General features: G+C 43.7%; 1 protein-coding gene across 1 annotated transcript in view; it reads right to left on the bottom strand.

Annotated features, from left to right (window-relative positions):
* Positions 1 to 15,507, bottom strand: part of PSMD5 (proteasome 26S subunit, non-ATPase 5) — a 257,327-nt gene that overhangs the window by 147,755 nt on the left and 94,065 nt on the right. The gene's annotated exons all lie outside the window — the stretch shown is intronic.

Raw genomic sequence — 15,507 nt, 5'->3', positions numbered from 1 at the left:
TGCTCTCTACTATCACTCTTTGAACATGTGGCATTCCCCAGGGTTCTAACCTAACCCCCTGGTTCTTCAATGTCTTCATGGCTGCCCTGGCACATGCGAATGCCACTTTCTCCTCTAACATTGTGTTATGTGGATGACACGCAACTCTCCTTCAGGCTACCCTCAGTCACCCCCTCTACCTCGCCCATATCGGACGGTCTGTCTGCAATTCAGTCATGATGTGCTGCAAACAACCACTGCCTCATCAAAAGTAAGACAGATAGTTTGCATCGGGACTCCTGCTCCGCTTTCCCACTGTGGCCTGCCTCCCTTGCCCTGGCGGCCGCACACACCTGCGTGGCAAAACACCTTGCGGTCATCTTCGACTCCTCTCCCCTTCTCCACTCACATTTCGAAAAAGTCAAACTACCAGACCGATTTGTGATTATCTACACTGTTGACTGTCCTATATGCACTTACTCTACCTTGCAGACTTGTATCATTCAAAAATTCAAGGGCTCTGAATGACTTAGTTCCCCCCCCCCCCTTGTCCGCTCCCTCCTTAAGCGCTTTGAAACACTTGCCTTGTGTAAAGGCGCTTTACAAATAAACATTACCATCCTCGATTGGCACCCCAGACTCCTGGTGATCCTTGATCTCTATGCAGCCTTCAACACAATAAGCTTGCATGGGCATACTACATAATCGCATGATCATTCAGCAGATCGCCTCACACCCAGAAGACCGGAGCATCAGTTTGTCCATATGACTTTCCACTACCGGTCACCTGTGGAGTGTGTGATGAAACCTGCAGAGTCCCCATAAGGATCCTACCTAAAGTCTCCTTACAGGTGGCCGGGGAAGGCAGCCGCTACCTGAACCTGGGGATGGTATTAGACAGGAGGATCACCTGACAGGAGAAGTGCCCCAGGGAACAGGAGTACTACGTTAGGTGAGACACAGTATTTGTCTACCTCAGATGGAGAGGTCAGTGATTCTAGAATATGTAATAGCTTGTTGTGATTTATTGTTCCAGAGCTATTGTTCCTGGGGGCTTCGAAAAACTGTCCTAATCAATTATTAGGTGTAAAGGTACCACTCAATGTTGCCCACATCTATAATGGTAATAACTATTGAAGCCAACAAGAGAACGTTAAATGTGGACACCAAAACATTGCCATCTTAGTGCTTTAGTTCTGATAAAGCTAACTCTCCTTTAATTCCAAAACAATCATTGACTCCTTTTAAAGTTCCTCCTGAAAACGGTAATTTGAACATTGGGGACTTAAGTCCCACAATGTGCAAAGCACTGGGACGAGGAAGAGGGATTTGGAGGCACTAGACTGCAAGGTGCAGTCTTGCGATTCTAATGACCCACACCTGAGAGGCTCTAGTGAGTATAAAGGGGCCCCTCAGGTGCAGCCATTAGGAGAAGCAGAAGAGTAATTGTGACAGCGACACGCTAGAGCCACTATTTGTTGAGTGGATGTCAGTTTCGTGAGAGTCTCTACCCTCAATGTCCTTTTGTGCAGAGGTTGCATGACAGGAAGCGTTTATAGAAAGCCTTCCCCATATTGACCTGGTATGCAGAGGGTGTGCGGCAGAAAGCGTTAGAAGCTTTCCCCAAAGTAACTTGTACCCCGATGGCAGGTGAGCACCGGAGTGCCCGTGGAAATAGGAACGCTCCTCTCCGGACAGGAGTGGGCCCCAGGAAGCAGTTTACCGTTTAGCAGGAAGCAGAGGAAGCCGAAGGGGCAGCAGAGCCAACAGAGGCGTATGCAGCACCTGGTGAGTTCACTAGTATTGGGACACCCAAGAATGCTCTGTAATAGCCTGCTGGCCACTATTGGGAATATTGAATACCAAACTAATGTAAAGAGACTAAAATGGCAGACTAAGACATACCAATCTGATACAAAGTGGCAGAATAAGAACATTGGGAATAAGCAAGAAGGTTCTGATTGCAATTACAAAGGTCAACAGAATTGCGAAAACCTAAAGAGGGCAATATTAAAGGGTAACAAACTACAATTGCCAAAGCCAAGAGAGGGCAATTAAGAAGCAAGCCAATTGCAACCCCTATTGCCAAACAGAGGAAGAGGCAATAGTTGATAAAGACACAAGCAAGGATTATCTAAGCCAAAGAAGAGCAAGTGTGATAAACAGCCATTATCAGCAGTTGGTTGATGTAAGGAGTGGCAGAAGAGCTGCCCTCCCAACAGAAAGCATTCAGGAGGAGAGGAGCATATAACCTGCATTGGCTGTGGCATAAACAGCAGCAATGTGTCATGTCTTTTTAGTATTAACTGCTTAGTTGTTAAGTGCACTTTACCACAGAGGTACTTGTAGCAGTGTTAGAAACGTTTGGTCCTGGCAGGAGAGTATACCAAGGCAAGGGACGTTGTAGCGGTAGACCTAGCGGGTGAGTGGCCCATTTAAAGGTTGTTGAAGTACTGTGTTTTGGTTAAAGATTAAAAGTGGCAAGGACCACTACATTTTCTTGTGAAATCATCCTGACAAAACTGCTGTTGCTAAAAAGTGAACTGTGGAAGTTTGTTTCGTAAGAAGATGTGTTGAGCGACAAAGTTTTCATTTGTTTTGCACTGTTGGAAAGTCCAAGTGAGAAGCTTTTGGAGCAAGAAAAGGCTCATCACCAGAATGGAACTTTAATTGAACTTTTGAAACACATTCCTGCATTGAATCTGGGGAAGGGAGCATTGCCCAGGTTACAAGGAGAAACAGTTAAGTTTATGTTGGATATAACTGATATTCATTATATTTGAATTGCCATACATTTCCTTTATATGGTTGTTGCATACTTTATACACTTACACATTCCCACTTGCGCCAAACCAAAAGTAATCTCCAATTTGAAAGGGTGAGGGCGGTTCTAGGTCATTTGGTAGAAAATAAATGGTCGACAGGACAATTGGTCGACACCAAAATGTCGACAGGTCAACTGGTCGAAGGTCCCCCCCACTGCCCTTTTTTTGCTAAAAACCCCTTTTTTCCCAAAACGAAAACCTAAAAAATATATACATAAATAAAAAATTCGACCATTTGACCTGTCGACCAAATTGTGTCGACCAATTGTCCTGTCGACCATTTGACCGGACACCGGTGAGGGCCAGATCAATGGTTACCACACTTCTCTTTCTTGCTTAAACACGGATTTATTTACAGTTTTCACAGTGTGACAGTGTATGCAGTCTCCACGTGTTCATCCTTTATCCTTTAAAAGCGATCTTCAGGAGAGTTTCAAAGGAAAATAAAGTTCTTAACGATAATTTGAATGGAAAGATTTCCAACAGCTTTGTCTTATACATGTAAATGTTCAAATACCAAAGTTTTTCAAAATATCATGAACCAATAAATTAGTAAAAGGAAATTGAAACAGAAAGAAAAATTAGAAAAGGAAGAATATTTTATGGCACTCACCAATTGTATTGATCTTGAGTATCCCGATTTAAAGATTTTATCCTTATTTTTCTGAAGAAAAAGGATTTAAACTTCAGAATTCAGTATCAAATTTAGACTGGCCTGAAAATAAGAACAGAGGGTATGTTTAGCTATTATCTAGATGCCTATTTAGGCTTCTAGGTTTTAGCAAAAGAAAAAGGAGGATCCTTCTATGGAAGTCCAAGTAGGAGCGCTTACTTGATGTTACATTTTGGATCTGGCGCCTCCATTTGTTGCACATTGAAGCAACTGAGGTGCGCGCTTAAATACGGCTTTCGGACGCGTGAGTGACGTCATCGCGCTCGCGGCATGCACAATGACGTCATCGCTTTTTGCATGTTGTGCCGGCCATTTTGTTTTTGCAGATTTTACGATCATTTTCAGAAAAATTAAACCAGTCGTTCAAACATGTTTGTTGTATGTATAAGTGTGAGGGACAGATTGCTTTTGTTAGTGTTTCCTTTAGTTCATTTTGATAGGCAGGGAAATCCTCTTTAGGTATGGATATTGAGACATTTAGAAAACCCTTTTAAGTCAATAAAACAGCAATTTATGAAACACGGTCACAAAGTTGGCCACCTCACGTCTGACCCCTCACAAGTGCCACATGTACCCAGTCTCTCAGCCTTGACTTTCAATTCCTAAATGGAGCTCCTGCGCTGCCTCCGTGCCAGCCAGAAACTCCACAATTACCTGGTGCCTAGGATGCTCAACTTTACCTCAAAATATCTTCAAAGACCGCCACCACTTCTAGCCCTGCCTGGCCGAGATACAAACTAGATGTCCAGCTCACACTTCAAACTGAACCCCACCAAAGCAGACACCGAATCCAGATTTAGCTGTCTGCCATGACCTCGATTGCTTCACCCTATTATTGAAACTATGTGAAGTCCCCAAGTTTCGATATGGACAGTTTTATTTAAAAAGCACATGGCAGCTCAGACAGCTTTGTAACAACTAGTTCCCTTTAAATAAAAACATTTAAAAAGCTGTTCCTTTAAGACAACTTCGAAAGCAGGTCACAAGTCCTCTTCCTTTCTAACCTGGACAGTGGAAACACCCTACTCACAAGCCCCCCTTCCTCGTCCTGGCACGAATGAGAAGCATCCTCCACTCTGTAGCCTTCATCAAAGGCATCCACAAATTTGACTTTATGTGCACACCTGAACTACATCGGTTGCACCTAAAAGCGTGCATGGCCTGCAAGAGCAGCTGCACCACTTACAAAGCAGCCACCATGCATACTCCCTTCTACCTGGCCAACACGGTCACCATCTCTGGTGGCTACTCTCCACAAGAAGCCACGACGATGCAGAAGTGCAAAGAAAAAAAGACAAAGGAAACAGGCTCTTTCGATCTACACCCTGGCAGTGTAGCGCCTCATACTGGTCAACATTAAGATGAAGACTCACCATCATGCTATTCAGAACGGAGTTTAAGCCCCTCAAGGTGCACCTTCACGCACCAGAATATCTCTGATGCCAACCCCACCTCACCACCATTTACTCCTCCTGTTGCTTAACTGCAAGATAGCATAGCCATGTTCTAACTTTACCCCGCCACAAGTAATTTTTTTTATCTCAAATGTACAGCATTTCGCTGCTTCTTAAACCTATTGCCATACTTTATACATATCCAAAATAGAAAGGTTTTGAACAAAACAATTTCAGAAAAACTGATATTTTGAAATCCAGGACTCCTGTCTTTCACAAGGTGCCTGACAATCTGAGGCCACAGAATGGCATAACCATGGTTTTTGAATATTAGGAACTGGCTAATGAAACTTCAAGTGCAGTCGGCATGGGATGACCCTAATTCCATCAAGGAGGAACATTTGAAGCAGTCAACTTGTCGGTTCTGGGAACTTGTGAATAATGAGACCTTGGAGCCTCACTTGGATCGGACTACGCCCAAGATGAAGTCTTGGTTTACCAAATTTAAGTTGGGCTCTCTTACCCTTTACTTGTCCATAGGGATTTGGTTTGGCTAGGAAGTTTAAGGCCATGTCCTCCAAGATGCACGAGACAAGAGACTGTCTATTCTCTTTGTTTGATGCCCCGCCTAACCAGTTTTTCGTTTGTGGTGGCTTAAGGCATTACTCAAATAGGTTGGGGTGAGACATGTGCAGGGTGCTTTGAACTGAGCTTTTAGTGCTATATGCCCAGAGGTAGCCTTCCCAGTTGCCAATGACATCTGGAGGGCCTGGAGAATAAGATGTAAACGGCTAAGGCCCTGTTTTACAGGGTGGCAAATGTATCACTGTATCTTGCAAGTTTGTGTGCTCTGTGGTGGCTCTAGGTGGCATGTCTTACAGTTTTTTTGGTAAAGGTGATACATTCACATTTAACACTTTTGCTTTTTACTTGTATTTTTTTTTTTTAAAGAGTTTTAATTATTTGTTCTTGTACTGAATTTGGTCTAGTAATTTTGTGCTACGTTAAGTAAGATGCGCAGCTTGTTAACAAGGACATTTATGTGGAAGATTAATCAGGTGTCCATAGTAATGTCAACTCTGCATAGGTTAACCTATTCACTTTGCAGCAGGCTGGTTCTGGCGACATCCATTCGTGCATCCCATGGAAACCATCTACTTTGGGGCAAACGTTTACACTTAGGAAAAAGGGGAGAGAGACTGCAGACCAGTCATTCAAAGGAGGTGTAGGTGTGCATAGGCATGAAAGAAGCAGACAGCCACTCCGGATAGATCTGGCCACCCCACCTCCGGGTCGATTGGTCCTGGGCTCGGAGAGGTTATTTTAGCTTTCAGGGAGGAGAGTCAAAACTTGTGACAGAGCTAGCCGTGAATCGTGTCTCGGTGAGAGCGAGGACATCTAGGTAAAGGTCATCAAGGAGGTGGCAGGTGTCTGAGGAATGTTTTGACAGCAGAGAGAGAGTTGAAAGTAGCGACGTGAAGCAGGTTGCCACATTTGAAAAGCTTCTGAGGTGGGGTACAGGAGTGAGGTACACCCAACAGCAGCAGTAGAGGGGCCCGAGACTGGGTGCAAGGAGAAAAGTTGGAGGACGTGAGAGAAAGGAGCACAGTCCAGCGCAACACAGGATGCGCTGAGGGTGGGGGCGGTCACACAGTAGGGAGCCCTGCATGAAGAACACGTGGGTGAGACAACAGTTGCATTAGCAACCACAGTGAAGTGTGAACCTAGAGGGTGGGAGATAGCCTAGTGGAACAACAGAACTCAGTCACCACAGTTGGGTGGGAACCAAGAGAGTAGGTGAGAGCCTACTGGACACAGCAAACAATTACCAACAGATACGAACCGTGGACTGGAACACGGGGGGGTATAGGGGGTTGAAGAAACAGTCTAAGGGGACAACAGTTAACCAACAGTGGTCAGCAGAAGGGAGGGGACATAGGAGTGGGTGGAGGGTGGGTGGCGGATAACTGCCCTAGAAAACACAGTTGCACAGAGACAGCACAATATACCAGGCAGTTTGGTGGAAGTGTACGCAAGGCAGAGCAGTTTAACAGAGCAGTAGAAGTTGCTCCCAATGCCCACACCTTTCTTACCTTATGGTCACTGCTGGTCAATGGCTGTGCAGCATGCTTGCACTCTGCGACCCTTTGTCATCAACAACTGCGTTGCGCAACAATGCAGCCTTGTCCTGCCACAGAGGGTCCAATCCTCGGTTCATAAAGGATCAGATGCATGGAACATAGCGCAACATGCCACATATCAACCAGCCAGCATCTCCTGCAGACCTGCGTCGCACAATAATGCTCCCTTGTTCTGCACAGGCTTTTAAATGGAGCAACACCCTCCACAGAGCTGAATGTATGCTAAGAATGTGCATATTTCCAAGTTCCAAATCTTCCATTAGACTAGAACAGCCCATTGTAGGGTTGTAAGTGATAGAAAAGACCAATAGTAGTTTTAAGGCTTTCGGCAGAAAAGTACAGTGCATTGTGAGGGCTTAGTTTTTATTTTAAGCATTCCAAATAACATTCAGGCTTTTTTCTTGGAGGAAATGGTCCCAATTCTCCAAACCTGGGCCAAAAAAACAGTTTCATCCTCAATTTGCCATAGATTCAGATATCCCACACACACACACCCCTCAGTAGGCATATTCCCCATGACAGCAAATCACATAAAACATCCAACAAAGAAGAGCATGTTGAAACACTGATCTCTTTAGCCCTTTCCATTTCTAGCCAATAGCCCACCCATACTGATAATTATTGGTTGAACGATGTGCTAGAGTGTGGGGATGGGTTCTGAACAGCCAACTCGATTCGACACGACAGGAGGCAGCCAGCCACTGGAAGGTTGAATGATCAGATTCCTCCTTATGCCCCCTCAGGTATGTCAGAGGGACTACCTGGAACCACCAGTGAAAAGGTCCTGGCATCACAGTACTGATTTCCAGCATGTCATAGCCTATTTCTTACTATTCCTTTCCTTTTCGCCAAACCTAAACACTGCCATTGAGAAATATTGAGTACAAAGACCAGAACACCTTTTCAATAAGTGTCAGACATCCATGATCCTCCAAGTCGGAGTTGTGTACAATGCATCCAGGGGAGACATACAGACAACATATCATGGAATCATCTTGAAGAATCTCCTCACTCACAGTTTAGGTAACAGCCATCTGTGAATAGGTGAGATTGCAGGCGAGACACGTCAAATTTTGCTGCTCACCCTTCAGAGTGTCCGTTTTCACTTTTCAATTCAGTTTTGATTCAGTGGCCCTTAAAAAACGTTCAGAATATTGCTATGGACAAGACAAAGCTGACAGAACCATATCCGTAACATCTTGGTATCAGAAAAAGAAGTATGGCCCAAAAAGAAATTTAAAAAACCAAGGTGCAGGATTGCCACTTTCAACGTAAGGGCACTATTTTGAAATGTACAGCCAAAGCTGATGCGCCACATCACCATTAATGGAGAAGAGCTCAATCACATCAGAATCAGCACTGTCAGTAGACTTTCTTCGATTCACTCCATATGGTCCAGCTTTGAAACGGATCACTGAACACCTGACCTACCAACTGAGTGTCTTGAATACTGGTCTCTTGAGAACTAGCTTCAAACAAACTTTCATGTTTTAGCATCATTTATTTTCTGTATTTTATCTAATTACATATAATTCACTCTTTAATTGTATCTTTGCCCGTGGATTTGCATGCGTCACACCGTTGTTAGTTCCATCAATCAGGGGAAAACACACACACACTCTCTCTCTCTCTCCACCCCCATGTAAGCCCTGGGCCCACCTTCTTCCCTGCCGTGTCCCCCTTCTACACTACACACACATCACGGATGTTGCGTTCCTCTATACAACTAGCCGATATACCCGGTGTTGCAATTCCTCATAGGCCCAAGCACCATATTTGGTGCAGATTGGTGAAACAGAGGCATTGTATAGGGGACATATGCAAAGCCACAAACCCACACCTTTTCACATATACTAGCCCAAGTACCCGGCTTCGCCCGAGATGTCCATTCTCAGACTGGTCTTCATATTCCACCAAACAGATGAACAAATATTGCTGTTTGCCACAAAGGTAAAATGTGCTATATGTTAATTTCACTAATTGAACACCAAATTTTCATTTACTCCGATTATTTGCAGTATTGGGAGCAGTGGTGGCCATTTTCGCTGCTAAATACACACTGCGAATAATCAAGAGTAAGCATACAAATAGGATATTCATGTGAGAATTTAATGGAGGTAAATAAAAATATGTTCAATTAATTAGTGAAATCAACATGCATTGAGTGTATTGCAAAAGTAACCAATGAAAAAGAAAGACAGCGCGATGACAAGCACTTTCTACAAATGACCTGTAGGTGGTGCGCAGAACACCACAAAACAATGTTGAAAAATCAAGTGATTTCGGGAACAGGATGACCCATCGAGCTAGAAATAGTTGCATTAAATTCAGCAATGAAATAAAGATATTCCATGCAAAAATGACGCCAGACCTCGCCGTTCATGAAGAGTTACGTCACCAAGATCAAGGCCACATACAAACACTATATATATATATATAGCTGTGAAGAAAACAGCCCTCTTACTCACGGCAGAAGTAATAACCAATGCGTTCGATCTATCTATACTTGGCCTTGCTAAGCACCCACACTATCATGTAATTGGTACCATCATTCTATTGCCTTTATAAACTATAAAGAGTTTATGTTTCAATGGATTCTTCCATCTTAATATTTTTTTTTTATTCAGCGCCAGATGTTTTGAATCTTTGAGCCACCAACGGGTGCAGCGCTGCTCTGTGTTGGCTCCTTACAGAACCTGTGTGTGCCCGGGCACAGGATATGACAGTAAGGCCGTACCAACTGAGTTGTTGCCACTCTTGACCACAGTTCTTTTTCTGGGCACTCAGTATACTTAGGGAAACCTTGGCCTTCAAGGCTGTTTGGACAATGGGAGACAAGAAGGCAGTCTCAGACCTTTTCAGACTTTACCTTTACTGCCTGGGTGGAGGGCCCCAATCTGAAAGACTGAAGGCTGTGCCAATCTATGAATCTGAAGGTCCTCAGAGAGCATGTTGCTAAATTGCACGAGTTATAAAAGGGTTGCCGTCAAGCATCCAGGCGCAGAACCCAAGATGTGGCTTGGAAGAACTAAAAGAGGAACATTATCCTTTCTGAAAAGACTGGACTAAGCAGCAACGCAGGAAGAGATCATGCTCCCTAAGGCAAGCTCTTCTTCATCCGCTAAGAAAATAACCACTACCGAGATTCTTAGGGGGTCTCTACTTCAACACCTGAGGTACTTGCCTACTCAATCCATTAAACCAGAGGAGTGAGTGGTATACCGTCAAAAAACACTTGACATTTTTTGCCACGTGTAGGACAGGCATAGAATCAAGAGATGACCCACAATGTTTAAAACGATAAACTCCTTATTAAAGTCAGGATGAGTAAGGCCCAGAGAACCCTATATCTGGTTTGGGATTTTCCTAAACTGATTTAACCAAGGAACGTTCTAGGTCCATTAGTCAAAAGTCTGTGGTCAAAACCTGTGCTCGCCCTCATATCTAACAAAATATTGTGTAGGGATTTCTCTTGCTCAACAAAATAGTGTTAAAAAATAAAAAGGCAAAATGGAGTTCAGCAGGAGCTTTTCTTTAGCTGCCTTCCAAAAGTTCCAAGTAATCAACCGAAGTTAAACGAGTATCTCAGGGTTCCCTTCCCCAAGCTTAAAGCACTCCAGTTCACAATATTCAACAACTCTCTCTTCCAAAGTTCCAAGACTTTTGATACAAAACTCAACAGTCTTATAATGAACCACATTGTCAAAGTCTTCAACAGCAGCCTTTCGGCATAATCTCATTGACTTTCCTAAACGGGTTGGGGCCTTCTGGTCGTGGCGCAGTTGATAGACCGCACAGTCCACCCATTACAGGTCGCGCCAACATTTGCCCTTAGCTTTTCCTTCTCAGTTTCTTCACCAATACCCTTTCTTGGCTCAACCTTTCTCTGCTTAGCTTTAATTAGCTCGCACTTTTCGTTTGCTTCCCCTTTTCTGTGCCTCAATGTCTTTCCTCGATACTTGCAAAGGGTTGCTGTCTGCTCGGAGACCTTCAAAAGCGTATCTTCCATGACACGCTACAACTGTTACAATCTTACTTTTCGATTTACTTCCATCTGTCTTTTGTAGCATTCCACTGATTGTTCATGTTATCTTTCCATTCTCTTTGCATTAATGGCTTTGCCTTCCCTCCGAGAATTTGAGAACGTGCCAATTGCACGAGACCACTGCGCTACACTGCATCTGGGTTCTCATTTCACTTGCACACCAGGTTTCTTCACAGCATTGAAACTCACCAGTCGCGTTGTACATCTTTGCTGCTACGGCGACATCTGTACCCTAGGTACTCCTTCGTCCTTCCTCCATCCAAGTGAACGAGCACTCCTAAGCTGCCAATCAAGGACCGCCTCTTCACACTGCATACTTTGCCCTCTGCAGTCAGCTTCCCAGAGAATTGGCTTGCACGCCACGCACTCGCAGACAACTTCCCTCCGCTTCACTCCGGCGTCCTGAAGGTTGTCTCCTCAGCTCTACAACAGCTTAGCTCGACTCCTCTTGCTTCTTGCTTAACACGACTTTCCATTCATGTCCACACCTTTTATACTGCTGCCAGTCACTAATAGGTTGCAAGTGCAAGTTATTAAGAGTCAATTGCCTGAACCCATTAATGGGACATGTATGTTCTGAGTGATGGTATTCCTCCATAACCCTCACTCGTCTCAGTACTATACTGGTGTTTTCTATAGGAATTCTGCAGGACTCTTTGTAGCTTCTTCCTCTTCCTAGTACTTGGAAGTTCAAAGGGTAGGACAGGATAAGAATGGCAAAATTCCATAAAGGCTGAGGGAGAGTAGGGTAAGTCTGTGTTTAGAAAGGGGGGCAACCATGTCTCACTCTCAGGCACCCCCCTTCTCAATCTCCAAGGAACCTCCACTCAGATGACCCTCCCTCGCTTGTCCACCCCCAGGGCTGGGATCCAAAAGCGATGACCTTCCCCTGGCCACCCGAATCAAAGATCCCTGCGAGTAGGCAGGAGATTACCTTTAAGTTTCTCACACAAGGCCCAGTGGCCTACCACAGGAGAAACCAACACTGTGAAGCTGGAAGGGTTTCTCTTCAGTGGATATGGCTATATATCTGCACAGTGCGACTCAGTCTTCATTGCCCTTGCCCTGGTGCTTTTGCCATCATTTGGTGCCACCTGCCCCACAGATGTACTGCCTTCTCCAAATGGGTAAATTCCTCTCAAATATGTCCAGTATGAACCGACTGATATTCTGGAGGAGCATCCTCCAAGTGAGAAACAGTTTTTCAATCTAGCAGTGGCAACCCCTGTGAGGGAGGCCTGGGGAAAAAAAACTGTAGATCTGTATGGGTGATCAGGACCATGCAAAAGAAGCATTGTCCGTTTCTGCAACTGTGGGCCTCAAAAGTTACCTCACCTGGTTTCCCAAAGACATGGAGAGAAAGAAAGACTGGATGCCGGCTGATGCTAAATTGTACTTAAAGCTTACATACTTCTCAATACAATTTCTTCATTCAGGCCCCTGAGAGCTTTTGGTCAGTACTGATAATTGAGGGGAATCGGTTATAAAAACCTAGTCCGTGGCTTTTAATTGGAGAAGGTATGCCTACTCGGGATGCATTGATAATTAATCTTACAATCATGTACTACCAGGTGTTTCGTGTCTGAATTTGTGGCAGAGGGCCTGTGTGATCTCATTAATCCAAGATAGCTGCCATTACAGATACCAATTTCATTTTTCAGCTGCAACTGCTTCTAGGATGGTTCTATGAAAAATTTGCCAAGTAGGATTTTTGTTAAACATGATCAAAGGAATACAAAAAGTCATAAGGATTTTTTGCATATCTTTGACCATTTCCGAGATATAGCTTTGTAAATTTCCACTTCATCTCAAACCTTCAGCTACATGCTCACTAAATTAGAAAGTATGAAATAATTAGCAACTTTATCTTTAAAATATTAATGAACTACAAAAGTCTTTTGCATTAGGAGAAATTAAGTTTTCACAGGTAATCTTCCAAGTCAGAGTTCATTTGCATCATCTACAAAATAGTTAGAGCTCTTCGTCGCCACCACACTTGCAGTTCTGTGCACTTTAGTAATGGAGCTCAGCATTTGCAATGCACAGCACACCGTACCAGCTGTACGATTGTGATGCACATGGAAGCATACAGAGAAAATTATCTTCGTTCTCCCACCCTAATTGTGATGGTTCTGGGAGATTCAGGTGTTGTCGATCAGAGCATCACCACTCAATCACCTGGTAACAAGTCCTTAAGATGTATGGTATTAAGTGTATGCATGTGTTGCACATATGCACCTTTTCCATTGGTTTTTTGTGCAATATCTCCTGATGCAATGAAATAAATTTTTACGAAATGTGTCAAAGTAAATCAAATTGTGTTTTTAATGCAACTTAAGTTTCTTGAACAATCGACTACCAGTGACACTGCCATAATCCACTATACCTGGCTCACCTTTGCAATGGTGGTATTAGAGGGGGATCTTGTTGGCGGCAGATTTTCACTTTGCATTTTGTTTGTGAACATCTACCAATGTCTCAATCTTTGTTCCTGGCAAGTAGACTTGACCGATCATTCGTTCATCTTCCTACTTAAATTCTTCTAGACATCCAAGTCTGCCCAAGGTTTCAAGGATTTCTTATTCTGAAGTATTGAAAACTGTCCAGTTTTCCTTTCTTCATAAAGCACCCAGTAAGATAACACCCGGAAAGAGCATGAACGCCTAGTAATGCCTGCACTTTTGTGGGCCCTTAGCAGGGGCACACACGTTGAGATCTATAAATCTATTAGTTCCAACTCGTGACAAACAAGCTGTCAGATGGAAAAAAGGGACCACCACAGTGAAAAGGCCAAAAACATCTAGATCAGGTGAACAAATGTGGAGGGCAGTAGCATGACAATGTGAAACAAAGGGAGTGAAGAATTATTTTTGGGTAGCTCCTCATGTGTACTTTCAATGTCTCCAGCATCATTTCCATCTGCTGACTTGGCTTCCTTTATCCGACTGGCTATCAGGCTTCTTTGGATCCCCTGTGCATGCAAAATTGCGAGAGCTAAGCTGTAGATTTAGAATGCAAAAGGAGGGTTGTCATGGATAACGTGATTTTGTACTCCAGGTGTTGTTTTTCCGGCTCCTTTTTTTCGCATGCTCGAGTGTATTTTCTAGGTAGGTATCAAATACTAAATGAATTTCATCCTAATTGAGCAGATACAGTTCTATTTTCTTGTTGAATTCAATTGCGAGGTGATGGCATGTCTTCACATGATAGGATATATATTTATATCCACAGGTGTTTTCAAGGTGCAACGAGCAGGTGGGGGAGGGAGGGTGGGGTGGGGGCGCAAGACAATGATCTTACTAGGCCTAAAGACATTGAGATCGCGCAAGTGCAGGGGATTTAGGGGGAACAAGTGCAGGGCAGATAGTTTCTGCAGTGCTTGCAATTCTGCCTTTCCGCCAAGGACCACTCCTGAATAGGTTTGCTCTGGTACAGATAATCTGCCCTAAGAAACAAACAAAGAGACCTCTGTTAGGTTCTTAGAAACCTCTGTACCTCTTCCAGCATTTTCATCAGCTCGCCTTTGTTTGCAGCTAAAATCATTTTACCATCTAAGGTGAACACTGAAAAAGTTAATGCAGAGAATTTGTAATTAATCAAGCATTCCTGTAGATGTCAGTTCGTGAAGCAATCAGCAAACATGTGAACAAAGTACGATCTGCATTCAACTGAACTTTGGAGTCCGATACTTTTGTCTCAACTGTGTGTGCACTTTTGAAGGTTCTGTCTTCTTTGGTGCCCACAGGCAACAACTGTTGGATTCAATCCAGTCTTCTTTAAAGCTGTTGTGTATTTGGCAACCTTTTTCAGTCATTGTTGATGTGTCCTTCTGAATTCTTTTATCACAAACTGCATTTGCCAAGATGTTGAGGAGCTCTTCTCCATAATTCACAAGATTAGTCACTGTCACGATAGAGTTGTAGATCTGTTGAACATGTTCCTTTTGGTGTGTTGCTTTGGATGGCATTAGGTGGTGATGTTTTGACCGTTCATAATGCCTACAATTATTTTTGCTTCTGTAGACAGCCTTGACAGCTCAGGCGAAGCTAAAAAGAAACATGCTTGAGTAATATTAACCACACAACACAGTACTTTCATTGCCCGGTTTTGATGTTCCAGAGCTTCAGCTGAACCTAAAGCACAAAAGGGTAATTTAGTCTTGCTTACTACCCAATTGCCTTTCTGAAACTTACTCCACAAGTCCGGGTGTTCCTCTTCAAGCAGTTTCATTTCTGCCAAGTACCATGCTGGCAAAAAAGTACTAAAACCCAAGTGATGCAAAGTGTAAATCCCGGTTTGCAGTTCAGCCGGATCTGTTGAATAAAAGCATTGTCCACCATATGAATGTACTGCAGAGCAACTCGAGTGTTGGTTTTTCTTGAGATGCTTTAGCCTCAAATGCTTCCATTTTGGTCATCAATTTCAAATTTGTCAGAACTGTTGCAAAAAA

This window comes from Ambystoma mexicanum, chromosome 8 (genome assembly GCF_040938575.1).
Source record: "Ambystoma mexicanum isolate Mex_15411 chromosome 8, UKY_AmexF1_1, whole genome shotgun sequence".
NCBI lineage: Eukaryota > Metazoa > Chordata > Amphibia > Caudata > Ambystomatidae > Ambystoma > Ambystoma mexicanum.
The sequence above is the reverse complement of the archived record's forward strand: the minus strand, read 5'-3'. Positions and strand labels throughout refer to the sequence as shown.